General features: G+C 35.2%; 1 protein-coding gene across 2 annotated transcripts in view; it reads left to right on the plus strand.

Moving 5' to 3' along the window:
• LOC111156613 (centlein) overlaps positions 1-24033 on the plus strand; it is a 288532-nt gene that overhangs the window by 217180 nt on the left and 47319 nt on the right. The gene's annotated exons all lie outside the window — the stretch shown is intronic.

The raw sequence follows: 24033 nt of genomic DNA on the forward strand, positions 1-24033 counted from the left end.
ATCACTATCATACATAATTTTAAATTATGCTTAAATTCTCTACTTATATTATCTAGTGCTTTCATTCAAGCAATACTCACTAAATGTTTTAATTATAAAGCATTACTGTTATGCTAGCTATATGAATATCAATAGGAACTGTGTTCTGGCTTCATTCCCATAGTAGCCTTATAACCAAATCTGACTCATGTTCCAAACGTACTCTGAAAGTTAATTTCTATGATCTGGGTTTTAAAAAATTATTAAGACTTGTTTTCTGGCCTAACAGATAGTAGACACTATAGAATATTCCATGTGTACTTGAGAAGAATGTGTATTCTGCTGTTGTTGGATTGAATGTTCTATATATATCTGTTGAGTTTAGGTGGTTAATAATGATGTTCAACTTTTCTATATTCTTGCTGATTTTCTGTCTAGTTCTATCAGTTATTGAGTGTGAAGTATTTAAATCACCTATTAATTTTTTTGTGATAGCTTTAATGAGAGATAATTCACATACCATATAATTCTCTCATTTAATTCAATGGTTGTTACAATGTAGACAAAATTGTGCAGCTATCACCAAAATCAATTTTGGAGCATTTTCATAACTTCATAAAGGGACCCTGTACCCTTTATCTATTATCCTTCCCCATCTCTGCCAGCTCTAGGCAACTACTAATCTATACTCTATATAGATTGTAAGGGCAGAAAAATTTATTCTACTTCCTTCTAGGTTATTTGACTTCTCTAATAATTAAAGTGTCATAAGACAAATTAACAGGAGAAAAAAAATTTAATTTTGTATGTATTAGACCTCCATAAAAACATGAGACCCAAAAAGCAGCTAGGTAATTGAAGCTTATAAAACATCCTGAGCTAAAGAAGAGGGTTGGGGTCTGGGATTCAAAGGGAGGAAGGCCTTTCACATGAAGGTCAGAGATGTTTGGAAAACAGATGTTCTGTTATGCAGATAAAGTTCTTTTTATTTATTTATTTATTTATTTATTTATTTATTTATTTATTTATTTTCAGCATAACAGTATTCATTGTTTTTGCACCACACCCAGTGCTTCATGCAATCAGTGCCCTCCACTTGGTTCCCCCAACCTCCCACCCCCCGCCGCTTCAAACAAATAGCATGGAGGACAAGGGGAGCTAGAAAGGAGAAGGGAGTTGGGGGAAATTGGAAGGGGAGGTGAACTATGAGAGACTATGGACTCTGATAAAGTTCTTAGGTAAAAAGAGGGGTGCCTGGGTGGCTCAATTGGTTACGTCCAACTCTTGGTTTTGGCTTAGGTCATGGTCTCAGGGTCATGAGATCAAACCTCAATCATTCTCCGTTATGAGTAACTCTCCGAGAGATTTACTCATAATTTATCTGAAAAGTGTGAAAAAAATGAGTCCCAAATCTTAAGAACAACAAGATGTAAATGTCGTCCTCTTTTGTTCCAGTAACATTACTTAATTGTATTATGACTGTGTAAACTCGTTTATAGCCACATTGTTTCATCATGTAGATTTAAACAGCATTAACTCATAGAAGCAAACTACTAGAACCCATATTATAAAAGAAAATGCAACTTTAGCTATAAAACCACCTTTTAAAAATCTTTTCAATGTTTTGTATTAGTTATTAAATAATTTTATATAAGATATCAGCTGGTAAATATGAAACATAGATTTTTGTGGAATCTTATATACTGTAAAATTTATTTTCTAATAAGCCTTCCCCTGAAATAATATGTTTAGAGCAAGTAGAATAATCTGTACCATTTATTCATATATTAATAGATGAGTTATTTTATTAATTTCCTTTCTGTATTTATTTAACAAAATGGATTTCAAGAGGTTTATTATCGCTATGATTGAGGTATGTTGCCTGAAATTCATATGTTGAATTTTGACCTAACTCTTAATATTACGGTTTTTTGGGATGGGGCCTTTGTGAGGTAATTACGTTTAGTTGAGGTCATGAGGGAGGGGCCCTCATGGTGGGTTTAGTGACCTTATAGATAGAGAGCTCTCACGAAAACCTGACCATGCTGGCATTCTGATCTCATGCTTTCAGCCTCCAGAATTGGAAGATATTAAATGTCAGTTGTTTAAGCCAGAGTCTATGGGGGTTTTGTTGTTATTGTAGCAACCCAAGCAGAGTAATGCAGATTTTGGTACTGCCACTTGAGTGCTGTTGTAACAAATACCTAAAAATATGGAAGAAGCCACTTTGGAACTGTGTAATGGGTATACGTTGCAAGGGTTTTGAGGTATGTATGTACTAGAAATAGAGACATTAAGGGTATTCTGGAGAGGTTTCAGATGAAAATGAGAAACATGTTTTTGGAAACTGGAGGGAAGGCAATCTTTGTTATAAAATGTCAAAGAACTTGGCTGAACTGTGTTCTAGTGTTTTGTGGAAGGTAGAACTTGAGAGCAAAGAAACAGTGTGTTCTTTTATTAAAATTTTATTTTGGAAGGGGTAGTTTTAGGTTCACAGCAAAATTGAAAAGAAGGTACTGAGATTTCTCATAATATCCCATGCCTCCACATATGCATAGACTCCCTCATTGTCAGTATCCCCATCAGAAAGATACATTTATTACAATTGATGAACCTACATTGATACATCATAATTACCCAAAATGCATAGTTTAACTTGCAGTTCACTTTTGCTATATTGTACATTCCCTGGGTTTGGACAAATGTATAATGACACAAATCTATTCATGTATTCATTTTCACTGCCCTAAAAATCCTCTATGTCTCGCCTATTTATCCTCCCACCCCACTCCAGTCCCTGGCAACTGCAGATTTTTTTTATTATCTCCATAACTTTGCCTTTTGCAGAATGTCATATAGTTGGAATCCTACAATATAAAGAGTTTTTAGACTGACTTCTTTCTCATAATACTATGCACCTAAGTTTCCTCCCTCATAATAATATGCATCTAAGTCTTTTTGTGGCTCATTTCTTTTTAGTGTTGAATAATATTCCATTGTCTCATGTACCACAATTTATGTATCTCCTCACCTACTGAAGGACATCTTGATTGCTTCCATGCTTTGGCAATTATGAATAAAGCTGCTATAAACATCCCCATAAAGGTTCTTGTGTGCACACAATGCCTTTGGGCAAATACCAAGAAATGTGATTGCTAGATCATATGGTAAAAATATGTTTAGTTTTGTAAGAAACTGCCAAGCTGTCTTCCAAAGTAACAGTACCATTTTGATTCCCAGCAGCAAGGAATGAGATTCCCATTGCCCCACATTCTCACTACCATTTGATGTTGACAGTGTGGTGGATTTTGGCCATTCTGAAAGTGTATAGTGGTATTTCATGGTTGTTTTAATTTGTATTTCCCTGATGATATATGATGTGGAATATCTTCTTATATGCTTATTTCCCATCTGTTTATCTTCTTTGGTAAGATGTCTATTTGGGTCTCTCGCTCACTTTTTAATTGGATTCTTTGTTTTCTTACTGCTGAGTTTTAGGAGTTCTTTCTGTATTTTGGAAAAAGTCCTTTATCAGATGTGTCTTTTGTAAGTATTTGCTTCCAGTCTATAGCAGAATGGGCCTTCTTATTCTCTCAACACTGTACTTTGTCAAGCAAAAGTTTTGAATCGTAATGAAGTTCAGCTTATCAATTATTTATTTCATGGATCATGCTTTTGGTGTATCTAAAGAGTGATCACCATACCCTAGATCACTTAGAAGTTCTCCTATTTTATCTTTAAGGAAATTTTTAGCCTTGTGTTTTACACTTAGGTCTGTGACCCATTTTGAATTAATTTTTGTGAAGGAATAAAGTCTGTCTTCTGTGTCTAGATTTTTAAAATTTTTATTTATTTATTTTGCCTGTAGATGCCCAAATGTTCTAGCACATTTTGTTGGAAAGGCTATCTTATCTGCATTGCATTGCCTTTGCTTTTTCCTCAAAGATCAATTGACTCTACTTATGTAGGTCTATTTCCGGGGTGTCCATTCTGTTCCATTGACCTATTTATTCTTTTACCAGTACCACATGTTTTGATTACTCTAACTTTACAGTGAGTCTTGAAATTAGGTAGTAGTGTTAAGTCTTCCAACTTTGTTGTTTTCCTTCAGTACTATCTTGACTAATCTGGGTCTTTTGCCTCTTCATATAAACTTTAAGATCAGTTTATCAATATTTACATGCTGGAATTTTGATTAGGATTGCAGTGAATCTATAGAACCAATTGGGAAGAACTAACATCTTGACAATATTGTATCTTCCTTTCCATGAACATGGAATATCTCCATTTATTTAGTTCTTTGACTTCATTTCTCAGACTATTTTAGTTTTTCTCATATAGACATTGTACTTCTTTTGTTAGATATTTACTTTTTAGGTGTGCTAATGTAAATGGGATGTTTTGCTTTTAAATCTACTTGTTCACTGCTGGTATATAGGAAAGGGATTGACTTTCATATATTAACCTTTTATCTATCAACTGTGACATAATCACTTAGTTGGTCTAGGAGTTTTTTTGTTGATTCTTTTGGGTTTTCTGCATTGACAATCAAATCTGTGAATAAAGACAGTTTTATTTCTTCCCTCTGACTCTGTATACTTTTCACTTTATTTTCTCATCTTGCTGACTTAGCTAGAACTTCCAGTATAACAAAAAGCCAGGATGAGAGGAGACCTCTTGTCTTGTACCTGATCTTAGTGGGAATGCTTCAAGTTTCTCATCATTAAGTGTGGTGTTACTTATAGGGCTCTTATAGATAATCTTTATGAAGTTGAGAATGCTCCCCTCTATTCCTAATTTACTGAGAGTTCTTACTATAAATGTGTGTTGAATTTGTCAAATGACTTTCTGCATCTATTGATTAGTCATGGGATTTTTATTTTTTAGGCTGTTGATGTGAAGGACTGCATTAATTGATTTTTATCTCTTGAGTTATTTTATCAACCTATGAGGAGGATAGTATCCTCATATTATATTATGTGTGGTGCAATTAAGACTTAAAGAATTGAAATAAATTGCTTAAGATCAAGCTGAGTTGGCATTCTAGGGTTGTAACCTACAGCTATCTCTTGATCTTAACTCCATAGTCTTTCTACTTTTCTAAGCTGATTTTTTTATACAACATTAAGTTTTAATAGTTTTAAAGTTTACCATTTGTGAATTCTGTCGGATCTAGTAGTTAATTCGCTCCTCAAAGACAAGAACTGTATGTTATACTTCTTTGATAATGTTCACAGAATCCTGTATATTTAAGGTCATAGTACATTCTCAATGAAAGAATGAAGACTGATTTATGACTAGTTTTTACCGAGACTCTGATCTGATATTGCATATTCTTATCAAGATTAAAAAATTGTGTTCTACTTCAAGTACCTTCCTCTTTTCTTTACATCATTCTAAATCTAGCACATCACTTAAAGACTAGTTCATAGTATCACTTCTTGCATGCAACATTTCCCAGAGCCATTCTCCTTTTCTAAGTTTAGCAAAAAATAATTCTGTTGTAATTTATTAAGTTGAGGTGGTTATGCGTCATATAAGTGAAAGTATCCTACAGACTTCTGTGATTAGGAACTAGAGAATCAATTTGAGAATTAGAAGAACAGGTAAGTCAAGACTGAATATTCATTTATATTGAGGAAGTGAAGGCATAGAAAACATTGTAGGAAAGGACTAAAAAGTTGACCGATCAATTGATAAATTATATAACATCATGAAAGTATTGGGAGTTATGGTTTTGATATGAGAGTCAGCAGTATTAGTCTTATGGTGCTTTCAAGGAGAATGAGGCATACTATCTTCTCTTTGTTAAAAATCCTACTAGGCCCACTTCACTTATTTGTGTTACCATTCTTATAACCCTTAGCATTTAATTTTCCAAACCCTGATTTGCAAAATGGCCCTACATGTTTTCTGCAGGGAAGAGATACTCCTTTTTGTCCCCCCAAAATGCTTTTCCTCTATATTAATAACAGTACTAACCAATCCCTAAGGGCATAACAATATTTCCAAAAGTTACAGAAGAGACGCTTTATAAAATATGGGCTGGAGAACCAGACTTTTACCCTAAGCCATTACTGCCTAATAGCCTTTAATCTCCTTTTTCTGTAACTCCTCAACTGAAGTGTCCCCAAGTAATCTCAGAGTTTATGTGTGATATTTCCACATACGTGTCGTAAATATAGACTGCTGTTTATTTTGTGATTAAGCATTATTATCTCTTCTGATATCTTGATGAATTCTTGATTCCCTTGCCCTCTGAGTTAGATAAAGGTAAATTCTGCAACAGCAAATTTGTTTTCAGAAACTTTTTTGGCAACTGCAATCTTAAAGCAGGTTCATTTTTAGGATTTGAATTTTCAAATTTGTTTCAGCTCTTGTCCAATTGCGTTAACCAGTTAATCTTCAATTAATTTAATCAAAACCCAAAGAAAAGACTGATCCTGAATTAATGACAACAGCATAACCCATTCAACAAATATCTTAGGTTTTTAGGTTAATCTATCATATAAACTTTGAGGATACCATTACATTTGAAGAGTCTTTTAGGAAACCCTGTAATTCTAAAAGGACCGTATTTTATGGATCTCCATAAAACATTTTCATTTGTGTAGATTATATGATTGCTATTGTTTCCTAAACTTACATTTATCTTTGGTTTATATTTATTTATATAACTCTTACTTAAAAGACTGAAGTGTTAAATTGTACTGGACTTTTTTTTTTTTTTCTGTCAGCAATTGTAGAATGTTAAAGACCCTCATTTTCCTTTTTGTGGTCTGTGTTCATATGTCTAGTAATAATGAAGTAGAAAACTACTCCCTTATAGTACTTCATTGCTAATCTCCAGAGTTTTCTTTTATCTTACCCCAATAGCTTGTATAGTACACATTCCTTGTAGGGTATTCGGTTTATATATGTCAGATTCTCTAGGGCCATGGCTTTTGCCAGATGAAGCACTTTTGATTTTGAAGCTGATGAAACACAGTGCTATTATTGATCTGTGCATGACACAGCCCGTCTCTCTCCTAGCAGAGTGTAGCAACATTTATCCAGGAATTTGTGAAATGTCACTCGGATCATGTTCGCAAGGTAAACTGTGCAAAAACCAGGATCTGAGCTGAGAATCCATGTGGAATTGGACGTGACTGTCTTATTCCTATGTCTTATCTTCTAGATGAACCAAGTGATATTTGTTAACAGAATGTCTGTGTCTTATATTAGACTTTGTAAGGAACGATTATTATCACACAGAACCCTATGTACTGTAAAATCATACGTCTTACCCTCTGTTTTCAGGCACTTGTGATCTTACACAAAAAATAGTAAGATAAGAAAATAGGACCTGAAAACAGCAGTTAGAAATTTATTTTCTGTTTATAATGAGCCAGTGTTGTAATATATTGCACAGTCTTATGTTCCTAGTAGTGTTTTTATTCTTTGCATCAGTGTACTTTCAGGTAAGTGTGTCTCGTTAAAATATCAATATGCCTAGAAGTGACAAATTATAACATTTTTCCCCACTATGGAATCATTGTGATATTTAACTATGCATGTGTTTTAGAGTTTGGTTTTAAATGCCTAAAATTTTGGTTTGCACATGGATAGATATATTTGTTATGATTTGTTTTAGTTTAATATACCTAACACAGGTAAGGCCCTCTAATAATAGGATACTCAACAATGAATTAAACATAATCTTTGACGCTTACATAATATACTACTAGCAGAGGTGAACATGTATGTCATAATACAAAGAAATTATAATATCTATTGTGTGTGTGTGTGTGTGTGTGTGACATATACCATGGATATGTAGTGGATGGAAAAATACAGTCATTCATCATAGTCATTATTTAGTAAGACTTTTGAGGAGGTAGCATTTGTGCTTAGACTTACAGTTTAGTTTCATTTTGAAAGTTGTATAAGTGGAACAAAACCGTTGGAAGAGGGAAAGCTTAAAAAGGCATCAAGGCAAGAAAGCAGTTTGTTGAGACTAGTGAATAGTCTAATATAGCTGTGGTTCTCAAATCTAGCTATGTGTTCTCCTCACCTGGCGAGCTTTAAAAAAATACTCACGCCCAGGCCCTACCCTAGACCAGTTAAATCCGAATATCTGGTGGTGATCCTCGTACCTTGCTAAAAGCTCTCAGGTGGTTCTGTTGTACAGTTAGGTGTGAGACTAAACTTTGAGAAAGTAGAAATTAAATGGAAACATGCAAATAAGAGACTGTTTAAATATTATAGCAAAAGATGACAAAAATCTAGAGGATACCAGTAGAAGTAGAAAGAAAAGAAAACAAGAGATTTTATAATGGTATAACACACAGTTTGATGACCAATCCTAGATGGGAAGGCAAAAAACAAAAAGTGAAGTATTGAAGATACCTATCAGTATTCTAATTAAAGTGACTAGAAAGTTGATAGACTTTATTTGTGATAATATTATATGATAAATATTGTGGGAGGAAAAATCCTCATATGAACATACCAGGAAAGTTGGACAAAATATAACAAATATAAATGTACACCATTTAAATATATAGAACATAACAACAACAAAAAGATGTAAATCCCTAGAGCTAAAATTGGTGACAGTTTACCACTGGACCCAATGGCAACTTGTCACTGAAGTGATGGTATCAAGTGAGCTGCAGGATATTTGAGTGTCAAATGTAGAAGAGAGGCCAGGGCTAGAGGTATCAAATTTTGAAGTTATGAGTATTTAGATCATATTTTAAAATGTGAAGCTGGATGGAACCCACTTAGGGGGTAAAGGTAGATAAAAAAGAGAGGAGGTCCAAGGTCTGGGCCCAGGGCCCTCCAACCTTTGGAGTTTGGACAGGCGGGAAAGGACAAGAAAAGGAGAAGCCAGTTAAGTAGAAAGAAAACCAAGGGTACGGAGTATCCAAAAGCCAAATGGTAAAAGGATTTCAAGGACTAGTGAATGACTAACGATGTCAAATGCTGCTGACTGGAGTGGGTCCATGAGAGTAATTAAGAAATGGGAAGAGAAGGAGAGGAATTGGAGAATATAGTTAAATGTGCATACTTTTTAGAGTTATCATGTTGAATTTTGCTCTAAAGGAGAACAGATAAAACTAACATATAAATACTTAATATATATAAATATGAACATTTAGTAACTTGGGTTTAAAATATATAATGCAAAAATGGCAAGTCTTATTATTTTTAAGATAACTTGCTCTAAATATTTATCAAAAATATTCACAAAATTAAACCAAAAAAAGCTCTTCACAGATTTTAAATATTTGGTGTCATATAAAAAACATTGTTTAACATAAGTGAAATTAGAAATCAATTTAAAAGCTTAACTTTGAAAATTCTGGTGCAAACTTATAGAGACATTTCCAGATAACTAATGGGTCAAAGAAGAAAATTTTAAAAATGAAAGAATACTTCAAATTAAATGATATCAAAACTTGCAGAGTGCAGGTAAGATGGTACTCAGATGGAAATGTATACCATTAAATTTAGTAAAACTCAAGAAAGGTTAAAAATTAATGAGCTACCAGTGTAATAGGTTACATTCAATTTAAGAATGAGCAATTAAATAATCCCAAAGAAAATAAAAAGAAGAACATATTAAGATAAGGACAAAACTTAATATTGTAGAAAGCAAACATGCAGTAGACAAGATAAAAAAAACTAAAAGGTGGATCATTGATACTAATAAATTGATAAAAAAATAGCAAGTATTGATGGGGATATGGATGAATTAAAACTTTCATACGTTGCAGGTGGGATATGGAAAGTAATGCACTATTTTGGAAAATAGTTTGGCAGTCCCTCAAAAGGCAAATTATAGACCTACCGTATGATCCAGCAATTTCATTTAGGTGTATGCCAAAGAGAATTGGAAACAGATGTTCACATAAAAACTGTATGTGGAGGTGCCTGGGTGGCTCAGTGGGTTAAACCTCTGACTTCAGCTCAGGTCATGATCTCAGGGTCCTGGGATGGAGCCCCGCATCGGGCTCTCTGCTCAGAAGGGAGCCTGCTTCTCCCCCTCTCTCTGCCTGCCTCTCTGACTACTTGTGATCTCTCTCTTTCTGTCAAATAAATAAATAAAATATTAAAAAATTAAAAAATAATTAAAAACTGTTATGTGAATGTTCATAGCAGCGTTATTCATAATAGCCCCAAAATGGAAACAACCCAAACACCCATATAATGGATAATCATTCAGCAATAAAAAAGGAATGAAGTAGTGACACAAGCTACAACATGGGTAAACCTGGAAAACATGCCCAGTGGGAAGAAGTCAGTGACTGAAGATCAAACACAGTAACATTTCATTTATATGGAATGTCCAGAAAAGGCAGAGTCTACAGAGACAAAAAGTAGATTAGAGATTGCATAGGCACGGAGTTGGGAAAGAAATGTCTGTAAGTGGGCATGAGGTTTCTTTCTGGTGTGATGGAAATGTTCTAAATTTAGTGTTTGGTATAATTGCACAACTCTGTTAATATACTAAAAATCATTCAATAGGATACTTTAAAAATGGATGAATTTCATCTATGTAAATTATCAATAAAAAGTAATACCACACTATGAACAGTTTGTGAGATTGAAATTTGAGTTTCATATGTAAGTTTTGCTAGGCATACACATTTTCCAAAAGAAGAGAAGAAGGAGAAGTAAATTTCACCTCATTTTTTGAGGGTACTATAACTGTAACACAATAACAAGATAGGAAAATATGAGAAAGGAAAATTAAAGGCTCATCTCAGCTATGAATATGGATAAATATTCCTAAACTATTAACAAATCTAATCAAACTATGATAAATAAATATCACAAATGAGGATGATTCCAGAAGTAAAATAGCTTATTTCATCATTAGAAAAATTTTTTATATAATTCATTACTACAATGAAGAAAGGGGGAAAATGTATTAAAGATGCAGAAAATCTAAAGCAACATCAGGAAGATGGCAGAATTTGAGGGAAGCGCCAGACCCTCCTTCCCATAGAGAAACCAATTCAGCAACAATACTCAGGCCAATTCCTTTTGTGAGAAATCCAGAAACCAATGAGAAGGCACTGTACCCCTCGGGAGTGTGCAGCTAGCCGCATTCAGATTGGTGGGACACTCCTTCAACTTAGTCCCTCCCGCAATCATACTGCCTTGTGATCCAGAAGAAACTCCTGGTTTGTGGGTCCTCCCTGAGGAGAGAAGGAGTATATTGGACCTTATTTCCAACCTTCTGGCTTTTCAGCAAGCCTGTGGGAATGGCTGCTTTTTCACCTGTCTCAGAGCATGGATGGGACCTGTCATACTCTAGATGCCTAGAGGCCACTGAGAACCAAAAGAGCTGGATGGCCTGCTGCTGTTGCAGAGGACCCCTGCCACACCAGACAGAAGCTGATAACAGCTCGAAGCAGAAGTTCCTCTCTCAGGGAGAGAGAGAGAGAGAAGAGGGAACAGGTATCTACTGTTGCAGCTTTTAAGGAGGAGAGTGCCTGAGGGGCTTGTTTCTTGCTCATCTTAAACCTCAGACAGGACCCATATACCTAGAAGCCTGGGAACCACTAAGAACTAGACAAGAGCTGGATGGCGTGCTGCTCCTCCACAAGGCCTTTGGTGCAGCAGACAAGCCAATATGGATAGAAGAATAGGGTGGTGTACAATGTCCCAGCTCTGCAGGGCCTGCCTGAGAAACTCATTTCTGTCTAGCCCAGTTGGGGCACTGTGGAACTGGGCATACTCTAGGTAGATGTCTGGGGCTGCTGAGAATAAAAAAAGAGCTGGGTGGCATGTTGCTGCTTCTACAGACTCCAGTATAGCAGACAGGCACCAGAGTAAGCAATGCTGAGATTATGAGCTCCTGGGAAGTAAACAAAGTAAACAAACAGAAAATGTATTTAATTAGAAATCTGCACACACTAGCTCAGAAAAGTCATATCCACAGGGAAGTTTTGAGAGTTTCCAGAATCTCTCGCTGGGGCTGATCCTGGTGAAGGTTTTTCTGTATGTGAAGCCAGTTTGTAAAGAGGAAGAGGTGGATGTTTCTTCAAGTGCATGGATAGCAACCCAAAGTTATAAGGAACACAAAGAAATAGAGTAAAATGGCTGAATCAGAGGAACAAAATAAATTTCCAGAAACTGACCCTAAAGAAACAGAGGTATATGAATGATCTGAAAAGAATCTGGAAATACAGAACTTGAAGAACGCTATAGACTAATTGGACCTGCCAAACTTATACAGAACTCTCCACCCAACTACAGTATTCTTTTCAAGTGCACATGGAACATTCTGCAGGATAGACCACATGTTAGGCCACAAAATAAGCCTTAAATTTGAGAAAATTGAAACCATACAAAGTATCTTTTCTGACCACAATGGACTAAAATTAGAAATCAATAGCAGAAAGAAAACTGTAAAGCCCACAAATATATGGAAGTTAAACAACACACTTTTAACCAGTGGGTCAAAGAAGAAGTCACCAGGGAAATTAGAAAATACCACAAGAAAAATGAAATGAAAACACAGCGTATCAAAACATATGGATGCTGTGAAAGTATGCTGAGAGGGATGTTTAAATACTGTACTATATGCTTACAGATTGGTTAAGAGGATAAATCTTGTGTTACATTAATTTTTATGACAATGAAAAACCCGAAGACAGTATTTTTATACAATTAAATGCCTGTTCATGATAAAATTATCTTAGTAAATGAAATACAGCAGAGGACTTTCTTATTCTGTTAAAAAATTATGTACCAAAGACCTAAAACAGCCATCATACTTAATGGCGGATGTAAAAACCATTCCTTTTAACATCAGGAGAAAGACATTTATGTCTGCTATCATTGCTTGTCTTAGATGTTGTACTAGAGGGTACAGGCACTAAGAAAAAGAAATGAAAGTTAAAAGTGTTAGAAATGAAGAAGCGAAAGCATCATTAGTTGTTGCACATTAGTTGTCTGCACAGCAGACACAAAGCATCATTAGTTGTCTGCACAGAATCTCAAGACAAGTTAATAATAGATTTCAGCAAGATTGCTGGTTATAAAGTCAATATATGCTAAGATGATGGTATTGTATTTGCCAGAAGTCAGCAATATATGCACTCTTAAAAAATAAATATTATTTAAGTAATAGCAGGAATTATATGGTACCAGGAATGGAAGATGCATCCCAACTTCAGTGATGTTAAAATGTGAAAAGGAAATGTCTTAAAATCACTCTATGTTTGTTTTGGAAATACACATATATGTATCAAAAGTATAAAGAAATGTAAGGCAATGATGAACACCAAAGTTGTTCAGATAATGATTATTTCTGGTGAGTCCGTGAAGATGGGTTCATAGTCTTCAACTCTATTGGCAACACAGTGTCTTTGTTGAATGGTTAACACATGAGTCAGTGTTCATTGTATTTTTCTTTGTGTAGCTACTGCATATTTGATATATATCATAAAAATGAGGAAACCTATCAATGCCATTATTCCAGAGAAATAATGGTGGAGGTAGAACACATTTTTCCAGTAAGGTAATAAACTTGGGTGAGTATCTTATATATGGACAGAGAGGAATCAGAAGTAGGAGAGTGTTGGGATACAGAAACAAGGGAGGGAAAATTTGTTATGAGCAAAAGAGGTGTTGTTTCACAATGTAGGATGCCATAGAGGAATTAAAGATAGAATAACAGGGAAGAGTTTGTTGGACTTTCCTTAGAAGGTTTTGTTAGCAGAACCCTCTTGAGAGCAAATACCAGAAACTAAACTCAAACTAAAAAAAAAAAAGGAAAAAAAAAGTTCACCAAATCAAAGGACGAACTGCCGCAGGGAACAGCCTTGGGAAGAGCAGTGGTACCTGAAACCAGACTTACGTCTTCAGTAGTCCTTATCTCACAGCTCTTCCCCTCTGACCATCTTTTTCATGTGTCCCTGGCCATATGGTGACATCCTTATAGCTTAGACCCCAGAAAAGAAAGATTTCTCTTTCTCGTCTTTCAGTCTTTCCTTGATTTACATGGTTTATAAATTTCTGGCCCACAGGGAAAAAAAAATACTTTGTTTATATGTAATTTTTGGTTAGGATTTAGGTTCATTTCATTATATGCATATTTTTCATCTACAGAAGTAACTGGGAGGAAATTTAAAATTCATGCAGGAAACAGGGATTTCTGTTGGGCAGGACTCATGTCCACATTCTGCTGTATCTGGTGCTCCTACCTTTCACCCATTTCAGTGCCACTCTAATTTCCAAAATACATATCTAAGTCCTAGGTATTTTTCAGAACCACTGTTACAGGAGGAAAGCAGAGAAACCAGCTCAATTAATAAAAAATTAGACTACCCTCTTCCTAAAGATCGATATGAATCTGAATATTTCACACAGCACAAATTTATTAAGTGATTACTCTGTTAGGTTAAGTCTTACTATTTTAAAGAATGTGATAAACAGAAGACAATTCTAGATAGAAAATGGAGTGAAGGATGATGGAAGAAGTTCCTGTCTGAAATTTTTGTGTTTAAAAAAAGAGCCTTTTTTTAAAAAGAGCTTTTTAATGAAACCTCTGAGAAATACCTTGTATAGTATCATTTAAATCCAAGCTTTGTAAATCTTCTTTCCTGCTTTAAAAGAAATTTCTATTTTATGCCATGGGTTTCTTTTTTAGTAATTTTTTTAGTAATTTTCACATATGTTAATTTTTAACTTTTAAAAAATCCCATTTAAGATGTTATCAGTAACCTTTTATCTTATCAGGTCCAAAGTTTGCAAAAACCATTCTTTTAAAGAAATGTCCATGCTTTTACTCTTTTAAATCTTATGAAACTTACAAAGGAAATAGAGAAAACATTATTGTTTCCCTTGAGAATTTTTTTTTTTAAGATTTTATTTATTTATTTGATAGATGGAGATCACAAGTAGGCAGAGGGACAGGCAGAGAGAGAGGAAGGGAAGCAGGCTCTCTGCTGAGCAGAAAGCCCAATGTGGGGCTCGATCCCAGGACCCTGAGATCATGACCTGAGCCAAAGGCAGAGGCTTTAACCCACTGAGCCACCCAGGCACCCCATCCCTTGAGAATTTTAATAAGATAGATATATATATCTAGAGATATATATATATATATTTTTTTAAGATTTTATTTATTTATTTGACAGAGAGATCACAAGTAGGCAGAGTCAGGCAGAGAGTGAGGAGGAAGCAGGCTTCCTGCTGAGCAGAGAGCCTGATGCAGGGCTGGATCCCAGGACCCTGATCATGACCTGAGCTGAAGGCAGCGGCTTAATCCACTGAGCCACCCAGGCGCCCCAATAAGGTATATTTATAAATGTAATCAAAATTATGTGAATACTTAGTATTGCTGCTGTTAAATTTGTAATGAGTTGTAGGATTTTCAAATTCCCTGACTGGCTTTCATCCAAGTAATTTGTTTTCAGAGCTTATGCTCTAGTACAACTGAGGGAAGACATGCTATTAACTATTGACCCTCTCAGTTAAATATTTCAATAAGTATTAAGATGCTGTTCACATTTAGCATATACTTAAGAAATGTATATCCTTTTGGTAGTTTGAATATATAAAATTGGAGCTAGAAATGATGATTTAAACCTTTGGATTTATTTCCCCAGAAGAATCAATTCTATGAATTGATTCCAGTGTTATATAAATAAATTTAATGTTGATATACATGTATTTTAGTAGCTTACTAATTGAAAATGGTTTTATCTTTTGAAAATATGAATTACAGAAATATATCCTGATCTAGTGTAAATTTTTTGAATTCAAAGATTATTTTAAGGAATATCAATGACCTTTGAGTTTGGTATAAAGTATTATGAGCAAATTTTAATTATCTAGATTCTCACTTCCAGTTATTAAAATACTATACATGAGTATTAGTTTCTTTAAGCCTATTCACAAAGGCCTTTTATACAGTACAATAAGTAAATCACCCCACTAGGAAGGAAAAACAATCGAATAAAAGTATTGAAATCTGTTATGTAGGAAAACCAAGTTTAATTAAAGGAGAATGAGACAATCTTCATGAGACTTCTGCAGATATCCTAGAATTTGGTAGCCTTCGTTCCTAATAGCTCAGTCACTATCTGTAACTTCATTTAAAATTTTATGGCTGTTCTTTACTTAGATACAATATTAATATCACTCTGAAATATCAGCTATTATTTTTGGTGATTTGGGAAGTTTTTTTTTTTTTCCTTTTTCTTCATTGTTTGAGTAGTTTAATTGGGGTGGATTCTTTCTGTCCTGCCCCCTTACAGCTTACGCAACTGAAATAAGTATTGACAAAGGGGATGGAGGAAGCCTAGAATGAGGAGAATAGGTATAGGATGAGTGAGGAATAGATACTTCAGTGTTGAATTAGCTGAGTTTAAGCAGTGAAAGCAGAAGGAAAGTGCAAAAAAGTTTAGAAAGACAAGGGCTTGGTTTCTTCTTTGGAATGGCATATGTATTGCTATTCTCATTTTCTCTTGGGGAGGGAATCAGAATGGGAATCATTGCACCTTCCTTAGTGGTCATTAGTAAGCATATCTTGTGCATATCAAATGTCTAGGAGGGCTGAGACTGATCTGGTAATATTACCATATGAACATTGAAAAATTCTTACAATAGTGATGATAATGAATTGTACTGGATATACTTTTTGTTCTGAATATCTGTCTTTGTACTTCATACTTGGTTGTGTAAGTCTTAAAGGGGCATTTATTTTAGTAACTAGAATAGGGGATTGGAAATAACAATGAACCTATAGTTGAGTTCCTCTTGCTATGAATAAATCAGATAATGATAGTTTTCCCACAAATATTGAAAAGTCAGCTTTATTAGTTTTCCAAATGTCATAATAATACATTTTTACTGAACCTTTTCCCATAGTTTTGGGGGCAGAAGTGCAAGCAATGTGGTTTAACTTCAATCCAGTTAAAAGTCATTAGGTTAGTTATTCTGATTATTTTGAAACACATTATATTGCTGTTATTGCTTAGGTTAATATTTACTATAAATGCCTATCACATCAAAACTATTAGTACAAATTAAAGTGTACATGTTAAATGTTTTCAGTTTTGGGGCTGTTTTGAGAAAATTATTAGTAAACTGTTTTAAAATGATTTGGCTTTTATAATAATATTATATTTGATTTTCATTATGAGAAATCGTATTCAAACACATTTATAAAACTGTTTAATTGGGCATCACTTAGAAATCCCATCACAAAGTAAGGACATTGAATTAATTTTACTTCCTGTACATGTTACTGGAAGTAGCATGTCTCTTATCCATATGCAGATATCCATACTTCTTTGATAGAACCTAATTTGAACGCATCAAGACAGATTGGCATTTCCAGTACCATAAAAACCGGCTTTGTTAATTGCAAACCATATTTAGTATGACCTTATAACAAAGTAGCACCTCAGGTGTCATGCTTTGTCTTTAATGTGCACACTGGAGCTACGTTCATCTGTACTAGACAACTTCACTTCACAAAAAGAGTTTTTTTCTTGATAGGCAATTAGCAGTAATTAGGAAGATTCACCTCAATAAGATGTCAACATGAGATTGTTTTAAAAAGTTGAATGTCAGTGACTTAAAAAGAAAGTTCTTCTGACACATTGGTATGGCATGTGAAACATGAGATGTTAATTTAACTTTTCTACTTATTATTCATGCACAATATTATTTTGTCATTCAGACACTACACTGACAGAGTGTAAAGGGTGTTAAAATAGTGCTGCTAGAATAAAAAGAGGATTAATCTTCCATTGGCCAATTAGCCAAAGGGTACTTAATGGTCTCTAAAGGCTACTGAAGTCTAACTACTAGCAAAAGCATTGGTAAAAAGTCCTCTATATTACCTTCATTTGCTTGACATTTTGTGAAACATACTGCAGGCTTTTAATAACTGCATTTGTCAGAAAATAGTTTATAAATGAGTGATTCAGTAACTCAGTGTATTTTTTATAAGAAATTTTGTTATATAAATAATTCCACTTCTGCCTGAGATCTTTGTTCTTCTTTTTTTGGTTGGTGGTGGTTTTAATTTTTAATTCTTTTTCTTGAAGATCTCAAATATCACAAAGAAAAACTCATGCTTTCAATTTATAACATTTGTTAGTAACTTGAAGGAATTATTAATCTGAACTATTTATCCTTTTAGGTAAGTACTTGTACGGGAAATACTCTACTGATAACCTAGAAACCCATGTAATTTTCTTTGTAACTCATATAACATTTTAATTAAGTAACCCTGCTTTTAGTCTTTTAAATGGACAATACAGAATTTTTATCTCTTTCAGCTTTTTTTTTTCTTGCAAAAGTATAATAGCAACAGTCCCTAACTTACCATGTTCCCACTTAAGATAATGTGAAAGCTATAAGCATTCCACAGAAATTGTACCCTGAATTTTGATTTTTGGTCTTTTCCTGGGCTAGTATAATGTGGTCCAGCTCTCTCTGTGAGGCTGGGCAGGGGAGCAGCGGCAGCTCCCAGTCAGCCACGCGATCATGAGGGTGAACGACCAATGTACTTATAGCCATTATGTATCTATGCAGTCATTCTCTTTTTTACTTTCACTACAGTATTTATTTATTTGTTATTTTATTTTAGTAACATATAATGTATTATTTGCTTCAGTCTTACAGATAGTCTGTGAATCATCAGTCTTATACAATTCATAGCACTCACCATAGCACATACCCTCCCCAATGTCCATAAACCAGCCACTCCATCCCTCCCCACAGCAACACTCAGTTTGTTTCTTGAGATTAAGAGTCTCATGGTTTGTTTCCCTCCCTGGTCCCATTTTGTTTCATTTTTTCCCTCCCTATCCCTCATGACCCCCTGCCCCGCCTCTTAAATTCCTCATATCAGAGAGATCATATGACAATTGTCTTTCTCTGATTGACTTATTTCACTTAGCGTGACACCCTCTAGTTCCATCTACATCGTTGCAAATGGCAAGATTTCAGGGTTTTTGATGGCTGCATAGTATTTCATTGTATACATATATATATATATATACCAAATCTTCTTTATCCATTCATCTGTTGATGGACATCTAGGTTCTTTCCATAGTTTGGCTATTGTGGACATTGTTGCAATAAACATTTGGGTACACGTGCCTCTTTGGGTCACTACATTTGTATCTTTAGGGTAAATACCCAGTAGTGCGATTGCCGGGTTATAGGGTAGCTCTATTTTCAACTTTTTAAGGAACCTCCATACTGTTTTCCAGAGTGGCTGCACCAGCTTGCATTCCCACCAACAGTGTAGAAGGGTTTCCCTTTCTCCACATCCTTGCCAACACCTGTCGTTTCCTGACTGGTTAATTTTAGCCATTCTGACTGGTGTGAGTTGGTACCTCACTGTGGTTTTGATTTGTATTTTCCTGATGCTGAATGATGTTGAGCACTTTTTCATGTGTCTGTTGGCCATTTGGATGTCTTCTTTGCAGAAATGCCTGTTCATGTCTTCTGCCCGTTTCTTAATTGGATTATTTGTTCTTTGGGTGTTGAGTTGGATAAGTTCATTATAGATTTTGGATACTAGCCCTTTACTTGAAATATTGAACACTTTATTATGAAACAGGCCTTGTGTTCGATGATTTTGCCCAGTTGTAGGCTTATGTAAGTGTCCTGAGCACATTTTAGGTATGCAAAGCTAAGCTCTGATGTTTGGTAGGTTAGGTGTATTAAATGCATTTTTGGTTCATAATATTTTGAACTTATGATGAGTTTGTCAGGATGTAACCCCATCATAAGTCAAGGAAGACCTGTATTCCCATTGAAGGAATATCGATTTTATTCACAGGAAGGAGAAATAACATTAAGATCATGGTGACTTTCTAGGAGGTTCTTGCCTATAGAATTTATGTAGGTATTATTCAACTAGAATTTTCTCTCCAGTCTTTTTTGCTTTAATTCTGGTAACAAAATTATTATGTAGTAATTTTTTTAAAGTTGTAATAGTAAGATTCTCAAATTGCTGCCTCTGCTTAAGTGTGAACCAGAATAATCTGATTGTGAGATGTAAATCAATTTATTTGTATGTTCAACATGAAATAACATCATTCCATACTCTCAGTCTTAAAAAAAATTTAAGACAAAAGATTTGGGTGAAGTAACTGTAACCAGACAGTTGCCACTGAATGATGATTGTTTTTCCTTACTTTGACTGTCAAGGGCTTTGGGTTTCACAAGGAGAAAGAAAAGTCAGATTCTCCACTATTGTTAGAGATAAGAGCCAACCCTCACTTTTTACTCTGTTTTACTGTCTGACCTTTTCCAATATTTGACACCTAACCTTTTCCCTAGTATGGACTGGAAAGAATCCTTCTCCTTCTCCCACCAACTATTTTTTCCTTAGGCTTCTCAGACACCCTGCTCCTGTGGCCCATTCAACCTCATGTTAGGCTGGATTTTCTAGAATTGACATGTGTCTACATTTCAGATCCCACTTTCCTAACTAAAACTGTTTTCTGAAGTTTTTAGATAGTTCATTACTTTAAGTTTCCAGTCCAGTGGTGAAAAACATGGGGAGAACTGAACAGTGTCTTTCAGTGCTATAGAGTGATTACTGTCCGTCAAAAAACATTGGGTAAGAATCAGTCTCTTGGGGCCCCTGGGTGACTCAGTTAGTTAAGCACCTGACTTCAGCTCAGGTCTTGATCTCAGGGTCCTGGGAATGAGCCCCACGTTGAGCCCCATGTTGAGCCCTGCATTGGGCTCCCCATCGGGCTCCATGCTCAGTGGTGAGTCCACTTGTCCCTCTGCTCTTCCCCTGGTCATGCTCTCTCTGTTTCTCTCAAGTAAATAAATAAAATCTTAAGAAAAAAAAAAAGAAAAGAGAAGAATCAAGAGAGCTGCACCACCCACCCTGTCCTTTTCCCTGGAGCACTGCTCCTAAACTAGTGAGTGCTCACAAGTGTTTTCTTTTTTTTTTTTTTTTTTTTTTTTTTTAAGATTTTATTTATTTGACAGACAGATCACAAGTAGGCAGAGAGGCAGGCAGAGAGAGAGGGGGAAGCAGGCTCCCTGCAGAGCAGAGAGCCCGATGCGGGGCTCGATCCCAGGACCCTGGGATCACGACCTGAGCCGAAGGCAGAGGCTTTAACCCACTGAGCCACCCAGGCGCCCCTCACAAGTGTTTTCTTTTCCCATGCCATGACTAGCATCATATCCATTAAATAGTCAGATGTTGAATATTTTATTCTTTGGAGACATCAAGATTAAACTATCTAAAAATACATTATTTTGGGGGGAGTGATCAGGGAAATGATTCTTTCAATTCTGATTTTTTTTTTTTTCTAAACCCTTTGCTTCATTTCCCTTGGACTCTAGGATATTTTCCATGGGCCCAGTTTTAGTTTTTCTAATAATTCACTCTTGAATATTAAAATGTTTACCAAGGCTTCCTGCTGGAAAAAAGATCCTCCCTCTCATCACAGTTGGCCTCAGTTTACTCATCAGTGTTTGGGCAGATAGCTTCTCTAGAGTAAAAGTTGGAAAGCAAGGTGGTTGTAGACCTAGCTGTAGCCTTTAATATTACACCTGGCTTCTAGGAAACATCTGACAAAACAGACCAGGAAGGATATGTGGAAGGAAATTGGCTGTAACTGGGCTTAGCAGATGGGATGTGAAGGCAACAGCATTTCCATTCGCTCCCTGTTTTGTTTCTTCATAGCACTTACTGTAGTTAATCATCGTATATTTCTAAGGTTTAGACTGGTAGCTACCTGAAGGCAAGGACTGTCACTTTTTTGTTTATCATTGAAAACAGAGTTGGAACAGTTACTACTATGCTCTGTGTATTTAAAAAATAAATGCTAAACACTGAGTCAGTTCTGAGTCTAGACATTTCCTAATGAAATCTTCTAGAAAATGTTATGTTGGGACCCAGAATAAAAGAAATTTTTATTTTTTGAATAAACTGAACAAACTATCATGCATGAGAACAAGGGAAAGTCTGTCAAGAGAACCTATTCACCTGGTTTGTGGGGTTCCACAGTTACTGTTGAGTGTGGTAAAAGGAAGCTTCTGGCCTTAGGCTTTTGCTTGGCAATTAAACTGTAAGATGCAGATCTAGAGGCAATTTATATTTCTAGCAGAGAAAATGAGATCATTTTTTAAGGCAATTGAAGAGAAAATTAACACAAAATTATGGATAAAAAAAAAATTAAATCCTAATGAGGACATTATACAAACTATACTCTTTGGGGTTGGAGATACTTGCTCAAGGTGGCCAGGTTGGCAATAAGAGAACAAGGTTTAAGAAAGAGGCTTATTTTTTAAAAATGGGGACTCAACATTAGTTTTCCATGCTCCATAACAAATTGCCACAAACTTAGCTGCTTAGAAGCAACATATACATTCATTAAGTCACAGTTTCCATGGGTGATGAGTCTGGCACAGCTCAGTGAAGCCCTGTTCTCAGAGTATCACAAGGCTGTGTTGTCACAGAGTAGCACATCAGCCCGTCTTCCAGGCTGCCTTCCTTTCCGGAGCTTGGGCTTTTCTTCCAAGCTCACATGTTTGTTGGAAAAATTCAGTTCCTTAGGATTATAGAACTGAGGTCCCTGTTTTCTTGTTGACTCCCAGCCAAGAACCATTCTCAGTTCCTGAGGCTTTCCCGAGGTTCTTGTCTTACTATCCTCTCCACCGTCCTTCTACAACATGGCCACTTACTTCTTCAAAGGCAGCAGGGGAATCTCTCTGACCTCAGGAGGGCCCCTGGATTTCTTGTAAAGGCCTTGCCTGATTAGATGAGGACCAGCCAGGATAATTTTGCTTTTGATTAACTCAAAGTCATGTGATTAGGGACCATAATTTAAAGAATGCCTTTTGTATATAACATATGCAAATAATACAGTCATGGGAGTGATAGCCCACTGCATTCGCAAGTCTCACCCACATACGAGGGGAAGGTATTTTACAGGGCATGGGTCATTGGGGGTCCTCTGAGGATTCTGCCTCCCCCAGAGCACTTTATGGAAGAACAAATTCTCTAATACATTTTGTTTCTTCTTACTTTTGCTTGGAGGGTTCTTTACTTCTCAGAGACTTATGCTTCTTCAATGTTCTATTTAAATAAATAATAACTAGGGTCTAATTTTAAACTTTTATAGTGTTAAGTTCTACTTTATAAGCTTTAGTTAGAATAATTGACTACACATAAATCAATACAAATCTCAGTACTTATTCCCAGTGAAGTCAACTTTTAAGTTGAAATAGACTTTTAAAAGATTGGTATATCTTTTAAGGGAGGATTTTTCTGTATCTGTTTATATATATACTTGATATTTCTTATATATCATGAAGCATTTTTTTAAAATCCAGGTTCTCAGCCTTTAAGATACTTTTCATATGCTTTATGGTAGCATTTACTGCAAGATAACTGTTAACAATAATGCTGTAAATTTAAAATTTACCAAGTGCTATCATTTTTTTTTTTAAATTCTGCCCTCAAAATGACCTTTGCTAGGTAGACAAGCATCATCTTTGTTTTTAAATGAGGAAACAATGTCAAGCATTAATTAGCATCACTCAACTGGTAAGCAGTAGATCCCAGGCTAAAATCCAGAAATTATGACTCTCCATGTGTTTTATTATTATTTATGATTTTAATATAAATGACATATATTTTTAAATGTTTGGAGATGGTAAAGTAATAATGTGGAAATAGGAATCATGCTTTTGATAAAGAAGAAAAGTAACAATTTTAAGGGTAATCTAAATTTATTGGTAAATTTTAAGCATATTCTCTTTCTAACAAGGTCACCACAGTTAGTCTCACATGCCAAGCTGAGTGTACACAAAAGAAAATTATTTATGCTTCTTGTCTTATCTGTAGCATTTCTCAAATGAGAAATAGGATGTTTAACCTGAGAGAAGTTAGTAAAAGGGGCATCATTATTTGTCCAAAATCCAAATGGATAAAGGACTCCAACCTGATGGAATATATGATTTGTTTATTTCTTCTATTTCAACACATGCCCTGTAGCATTTCTGGGCATGTATAACTATATTAGAAATCCTTTTTGAAGATTGTAGGTTTTAAAT

Source organism: Enhydra lutris, unplaced genomic scaffold, assembly GCF_002288905.1.
Source record: "Enhydra lutris kenyoni isolate GAN:26980312 unplaced genomic scaffold, ASM228890v2 scaffoldscaffold47, whole genome shotgun sequence".
Classification (NCBI taxonomy): Eukaryota; Metazoa; Chordata; class Mammalia; order Carnivora; family Mustelidae; genus Enhydra; species Enhydra lutris.